Genomic DNA, 8,199 nt, shown 5'->3' with positions numbered 1-8,199 from the left:
TTGGCCAAATGGCATGCTCTCTTAGGAGAATTTAGAATTTCATAGTAGAACATTGAGTAATTCAATGCTAGACCAAGTCTGATAGGATTGGTAGGAGGAAGTGATAGTTCTGATACTTAATTTGTTAAGTACAGATGCAAAGCTAGTAAGATGAGAGGGGGGGGGTGAATCATACAAACTTAATCTTCCATAAAAACAACAGATTCAACCTCGATAACATATACTTCAGTAATATAACCTGAACTGCTAAATATGCAAACTTGAAAGCATATGAACATCATAACACTCATAACACCAGATTTAACGTGGAAACCCAAATAGGGAAAAACCACTATGGGATTTCGGATCCACTAAGAAATATACTCTTCTAGAGTATGCTCGGTTAAAAGCAAATCCTGTCAAAGATTACAAACACATTGCTAGATGTGACTCGGTTAAGGGATTTCGCTCAGATCTGTTAGGATCTTCACCTTGTTAGAAGTGACCTTGTTAACGGATTTCAAACACTCAACTAGAATGTCACCTTGCTAGAGGGTTTTACAAATAAGACTGTTAATTCCACTTGGTTAAGAGATTTTCTGTCACTCTACAGTAATAAAAATCTATTTGCAACTTCACATCTAAAATGCTAAAGCAGATTCTTATTTGCTCAATACAATATAGACATAGAACTAATCTTGTCCATCTATTGGGCTCTATACTCTATTATTCAAAATAGGTCTTCAAGCTTCAGTGCTTGGTAATCACTATGTAGCATCCCTGTGCATACACTTGCCCACATCATTGCTTATCAACAGTTCCTTATTTATAAACAATAGCTAACCGCTTAATCTCCTTGATCACATTTCCCATGATCAATCATAGCCGTCAGATCTTCAAACTTTGACCAGGTTCAATGTATCCTTTGATCTGAAAACATTTTACTTCATCTTGGAACTTGTATATATTTATTGGAACTAGTGCTAGGGTATTGCGGTTCAATCTGAGCTGTATATCTTCTTGCCGATTTTCCTTTGCCATAGATTCTTTAACAAACTTTATTCATGACATACCAATCATTTAATCATAGCCGGCTCATTAGCGTCCTTCAGTAAATAATGCATGTAATCATTTAATTCATTCTGTTATTACTCGGTTGTAGCTCGGTAAATACTAAACTTGACTTGGTAGACATTTCGCCTTCATTAACAGATAGCGATAACCTTAGGGTTTACCGACTAGGTTCTTTGCTCGGTAACATAGTATATTATTAACCTTACAATCAATAACATATGTATGATATCAAAACAATCTAAACATCATGATCTAATCATTGTCTAACGCGGTAATAGTTGCCCATTGAATAACTTATTTCTCCCCTTATTCATCATATTCTTTCTGTGTCTTTTACCGACATCTTTATACTTATCAAATCATACTTCTCAAGATATGGCAACATCATACTAAATTAGAAAATCAATTTCTTGATATCAATGACAAAATAATAATATTAAGACAGTAAACATCCTTAATCAGGTATATCCATAATCATCAACAACCTTCTCAATATACTTAATGAAATGCCAACAATCTCCCCCTTTGGCATTGATGGAAAAACCAATTGATTTGACCTAATTGATTCGGATTGTTGTGAGATTTTGAAATACTGAAATGCTCTCCCCCTTACATTAGTCTTCTCTTCTTTTCTCTTTAGTCTTGCTTTTCTTCAGTCTTCTCCCCCTTTGACAACAATGCCAAAAATTAAAGAACTAAAACATAATTTCTTCCTGTATGAAGTGATTTCCTGTTGTTATGTGTCAACTTAGTCTCAGTCAAAGCATTAATGTCTTCAATTCCTGTTTCCTGTATTTGTTCCCTGCACACCTTTAGAAAACCTCCTAAAGTGTGTAGATTAGCATAAACTCTTAAAAGATATTCTGTAGAGTCATCGAATTGATGCCTTCACCGAACTCGGCCAGTGAGTAGAAGATAGGGGTAGGACCCCTAACTTACTTCTGAGATACTCAAAAGTGTCCCTTGGTAGTGGCTTGGTGAAGATATCTACTATTTGTTCCTTTATGCAAACATATTCCAACACCACTTTCTTCTCTTGAGCTTCTTCTCTAAGATAATGTTATTTGATAGAGATGTGCTTTGTCGTAGAGTGCATAACAGGATTCTTTGAAATGTTAATGGCACTAGTATTGTCAAAGAATATAGTTACTGGCTCAGTAGATTTCTCATTTATACCTTCCAATAGTTGTTTGATCCATGCTATGTTGGTACAATTCAATACTACAGCAACGTATTCAGCTTCTGTTGCTGACTGTGAAACACATTCTTGTTTCTTGCTAAGCCAACTCACTAGTCTTTCTCCTAAAAAGAAAGCTTCTCCACTTGTGCTTTTCCTGTCATCAATGTTGCCTGCCCAATCAGCATTAGTATAAACTTTTAAATCAAAGTCATTTCCTTTCTGATATACTAAGCCATAATCCTCAGTGCCTTTCAAGTATCTGAAAATTCTCTTGATTGCTATCATGTGTGTTTCCTTAGGATCTACAAAGAATCTTGCAACTATACCTACTGCATGTGCTATGTCTGGCCTGCTGTGAACAACATATTGTAGCTTTCCAATCATGGATCAGTAAAGTGTCTCATCAACAGATGCAGATTCATCATTCTTTGATAATTTACAGTTGGTAGTCATAGGAGTACTTACTGGTTTTGAATCCTCCATTCCAAATTTCTTCAAGATTTTCTTTATGTACTTGGATTGAGTAATGAAAATCTCATTTTTCATTTGTAGTATCTATAAACCTATAAAATACTTTATCTCACTGATTAATGACATCTCAAATTCTGTGCTCATTTCATTTCTAAAGTTCTTACATAGAGAGTCATTTCCATAAAAGATAATATCATCAACAAATATGGCTGAGATCAGTATTCCATTTTCATCATTCTTCATGTACATGTTACTATTTTCACTTGTTCTTATAAAACCAATCTTGATTAAATAAGAGTGCAATCTTTCATACCATGCTCTAGGTGCTTGTTTCAAACCATATAAAGCTTTGTTCAATTTACATACCTGATCTTTATTCTTGTTTTCAATAAATCCTTTAGGTTGTTCAACAAAAACTTCTTCTTCTAATATACCATTTAGAAATGCAGATTTGACATCCATTTGATATACCTTGAAATTCTTGTAAGAAACATATGCCAACAATGTTCTTACTCCTTCTAGTCTAGCCACAGGTGCAAAATTTTCACCATAATCAATTCTTTCTTCTTGAGCATAACCTTTGCAAACTAGTCTAGCTTTATTTCGAATGACCTCTCCTTTTTCATTCAACTTGTTTATGAAAATCCACTTTGTACCGATTACATTTTTTTCCTTCGGTCTTAGGATCAGTGTCCATGTGTCATTCTTCTTGATTTGATCAATCTCTTCTATCATAACATTTATCCAATCTTCACTGTTAAATGCCTCTTTCACTATTCTCGGTTCAAATTCAGATATCAGACATGTGTTCTGTCTCAGTTTGTTTCTTGTCATCACTGGATCATCCTTATCTCCTATAATCTAACTTGATGCATGATGTCTTCTGACATACTTAGGTAATACAGGCTCAGTAGGCTCTATATGATCTTCTTCATCAATCGGTAATTGAATATTCTCTTCATTTCCTTGAGCAGTTCTCTCGGTAAGACTTGTCGGTTGAACATAGACAAATTCATCATAATCTTCTAGTTCTTTGGAGTTTCCTTCATCATTTCTTTTTGTAAATTCATCAATTTTCACATTTGCACTTTCTACTATTTTGTTAGATGATTTGATCAGACATTTAAATGCTTTACTTCTAGAAGAATAACCAAGAAATGTTCCTTCTTCACTTTTCTGATCAAATTTGTCATTTCTATCATCCTTGTGTACATAGCATCTACTTCCAAAGATTTTGAAATAACTTACATTACATTTCTTGTCATACTAGATTTCATATGGTGTCTTCAAAGTTCCTTTCTTTAGTTGTACTCGATTTAGGGTGTAAACTGCTGTGCTTATTGCTTCTCTCCAAAATATTTGTGGCACTTTATTTTCAATCATCAGGGTTCTGGCACAATCCATAATAGATCTATTTCTTCTCTTAGCAATTCCATTTTTTTGTGGAGTTCTTGGTGCAAAGACTTGTCATTTAATACCATGATCATTGCAGAATAAGTTGAACTCATCAGATGTGAACTCTCCTCCTCTATCTAATCTAAGACATTTCAGTTGTCTTCCTGTTTCATTTTCAACTTTTTCCTTGTACCATTTAAACATTTGAAAAGCTTCTGATTTTTCTTTTAGAAACATAACCGACATCATCCTTGAGTAGTCATTCACAAATAATATGAAATATTTATCACCATAATAACTTTGAACTTTCATAGGACCACAAAGATCAGTGTGCATAAGATCTAAAATTCCTTTAGAAGTGTAAGACTTACTTGTAAAGCTTGATCTTGTCATTTTACCCATCTGGCATCCTCGACACATAGCATTCTCAGGTTTTTCAAGACTCGGTAGACCTCTTACTCGGTGCTTCTTGCTTATTTTGATCAGATTATCAAAATTTACATGACAAAACCTTTTATGCCATAACTAGGTATCATTTATCTTTGCATATAGACATTTATTCTGAGTTGAGTCAAGATGAAATGTATTACCTTTTGTTTGTATCCCGGTAGTAGCTAACTTTCCATGCTTGTCATGAACTTTGACAATTCATTTCTGAAATTCTATTCGGTATCCTATATTGTTTAGTTGTGCTACACTCAACAAATTGTATTTCAAACCTTCAACCCAATAAACATCATTGCACTTTGCATTGTCAAGAATTGTTATGGATCCTTTACCTTTTACTGGACATGGTGCATCATTACCAAATCTTACATAGCCTCCATCATAGTCTTCTAACATAAAAAACTTGTGTTTATCACTTGTCATGTGATGTGAGGATCCACTATCTATGATCCAAGAATCATTAGTATTTATGTGAGATATTAGGGCTTTTTCTTCATACCTTTCTTCATCTGATCCATCTTTGATAGCCACATAAACTACTTCCTCTGTATCAATTTCATCTGATTTATCATCATTGGATTCCTTATCGGCTATTAAGCATGTCTTTCTAGCTCTTCTTCTGAAGTCTCGGTGTCCTCTGTAATGATTATCTTTCTGTTTGTCATCTCAGTAATCTCTCTTTTCAGTAGAATCTTTGTTAGGATAGTTAGAAGCCATATGTCCTATCTTATCACAATTGAAACATTTCAAAGGTAGTTTTCCTTTATACTTACCTTTGCCTCTCAGTCACCTTCTAGCTAACAATGCTTCAAACTCTTCTTGCTTTCTGATTTCCTCATACAGTTTGTGTACCTCCTCCATGTTCTTGTGAAATCTTTCACTTGCTCCACTGTGATCTCCTTCAGAGTACTTATACTTTCTTTCATTGTAATCATTAGATTCATCAAGATGAAAAGAACTAAATGCAAATTCAACTTTATTTACTGAAGACCCATTGTTATCAAAGTTACTCAACTCAAATGCATGTAGCTTACCAATAATAGCATCTAAGGAAACTGGCATATTGGGTACAGACCTTAATTCATTGATTGCAGAGACTCGGATTGCATAAGCTGGTAGAAGGGTTCTTAACAACTTACTTGTTATATCCTTTTCTTCAATGGTTCCACCTACTCCTTTAATTTGATTGACAATATCCTTTAGTCTTGTACTATATTGGGTTATGTTCTCACCTTCATTCATCCTCATAGATTCAAGTTGTCCTCTTAGACTATCCACTTTTCCTCTTTGAAAATGTTCATCACTGCCATACACAGAGATGAGCTTGTCCCACATCGCCTTTGCATCATTGCAGCCTTCTAGATCATTAAACTCTGATTTGGTCAATGCAGATGTTATTTCAATCATTGCTTGGATATATTCTTTCTTTGCCTTAATCTCTTCCATTGTCAATGGATAGGTTCTTGGTGTGATGAAATCATTCTCCAGATAATATACAGCATATTCTCCAACTCCTGATAGGTGCAGCTTCATCCTTTTCTGCCATGTAGAGAAACTTGACTTGTTCAGCTTCGGTGCATCCCTCTTATACATCTTTGGATATTTTTCCTCAAGTACCTTTAAACTTTTTCTTCGGGAGTCCACAAGCTCTGATACCAATTGATAGTTCTGATACTTAATGTTAAGTACAGATGCCAAGCTAGTAAGATGAGAGGGGGGGGTGAATCATACAAACTTAATCTTCCATAAAAACAACAGATTCAACCTCGGTAACATATACTTCAGTAATATAACCTGAATTGCTAAACATGCAAACTCAAAAGCATATGAACATCATAACACTCATAACATCAGATTTAACGTGGAAACCCAAATAGGGAAAAACCACTATGGGATTTCAAACCCACTAAGAAATATACTCTTCTAGAGTATGCTCGGTTAAAAGCAAATCCTGTTAAAGATTAAAAACACATTGCTAGATGTGACCCGGTTAAGGGATTTCCCTCAGATCTGTTAGGATCTTCACCTTGTTAGAAGTGACCTTGTTAAAGGATTTCAAGCACTCAATCAGAATGTCACCTTGCTAGAGGGTTTTACAAATAAGATTGTTAAGTCCACTTGGTTAAGAGATTTTCTGTCACTTTACAGTAATAAAAATCTATCTACAACTTCACATCTAAAATGCTAAAGCAGGTTCTTATTTACTCAATACAATATAGACATAGAACTAATCTTGTCCATCTGCTGGGCTCTATACTCTGTTATTCAAAATAGGTCTTCAAGATTCAGTGCTTGGTAATCAATGTAGCATCCCTGTGCATACACTTGCCCGCATCATTTCTTATCATCAGTTCCTTATTTATAAACAATAGCTAACCGCTTAATCTCCTTGATCACATTTCCCATGATCAATCATATCCATCAGATCTTCAAACTTTGACCAAGTTCAATGTATCCTTCGATCTGAAAATGTTTTACCCCATCTTGGAACATGCATATATTTCTTGGAACTTGTGCTAGGGTATTGCGGTTCAATCTGAGCTGTAGATCTTCCTGCCAATTTTCCTTTGCCATAGATTCTTTAACAAACTTTATTCACGACATACCAATCATTTAATCATAGCTAGCTCATCAGCTTCCTTCATTAAATAATGCATGTAATCATTTAATGCATTCTGTTATTACTCGGTTGCAGCTTAGTAAATACTAAACTTCACTCGGCAGACATTTCGCCTTCATTAACCGATAGTAATAACCTTAGGGTTTACCGACTAGGTTCTTTGCTCGGTAACATAGTATAGTATTAACCTTACAATCAATAACATATGTATGATATCAAAACAATCTAAACATCATGATCTCATCATTGTCTAACTCAGTAATAGTTGCCCATTGAATAACTTATTTCTCCCCTTATTCATCATATTCTTTCTGTGTCTTTTACCGACATCTTTATACTTATCAAATCATACTTCTCAAGATATGGCAACATCATACTAAATTAGAAAATCAATTTCTTGACATCAATGACAAAATAATAATATTAAGACAATAAACATCCTTAATCAGTTATATCCATAATCAATTTCTTGGGTAGGAGGAAGGTCAGTTGTTGTTGTATTTGAAGCTGCCGGATAAGCTTTGAGAGATTGATCTGCAACTTCTTTCCTTTCATTTCTAGACTTGAACTCTACAAGATAACGATAATAATCTCCCTTCATCTTGTAGTAGAAGACTATGGACTCTCCACTGCTAGAAGATGGTATAAGATGCTCATGAATGGTTGTGAGAATGTCATTGCAAATCCTGCAAAACTCATCCTCAACTTTGTGATGGTATTCCTTGATGCGTTTAACATTAACATCATTGCCCTTTTCCTCCTCTTTTTCTTCTTCAATAAGGAGAGTTTGTGAGGAGATCGGAAGCAAGCAAGGCATTTTTGTGCAAGGAGACTACAGTTTCAACACTCATGGGTGTGATTTTATTCTCGCTTGATCGACTGCAGTCATTTTGAGCCTGAGTTTGAGGTTTTTGCATTTCAATTGGCCTTGAAAATGACGGAAAAAGAGAGAGAAAACCATGTGTAAATGGAAAAGATTGATGAGCAGGCCAAACAATATGATGAAATGGTGGAGTCAATGAAGAAAGTTGCC

The 8,199-nt window shown here is 34.8% G+C and overlaps 1 pseudogene; it reads right to left on the bottom strand.

The window, feature by feature from the left end:
- Positions 1-7,983, bottom strand: part of LOC131066198 (14-3-3-like protein GF14 iota) — an 8,167-nt pseudogene extending 184 nt beyond the window's left edge.
- Positions 7,984-8,199: the final 216 nt, after the last annotated feature.

This window comes from Cryptomeria japonica, chromosome 5 (assembly GCF_030272615.1).
Source record: "Cryptomeria japonica chromosome 5, Sugi_1.0, whole genome shotgun sequence".
NCBI classification, from domain to species: domain Eukaryota; kingdom Viridiplantae; phylum Streptophyta; class Pinopsida; order Cupressales; family Cupressaceae; genus Cryptomeria; species Cryptomeria japonica.
Note: the sequence above shows the minus strand (reverse complement) of the source record. Positions and strands in the feature narration are given on the sequence as shown.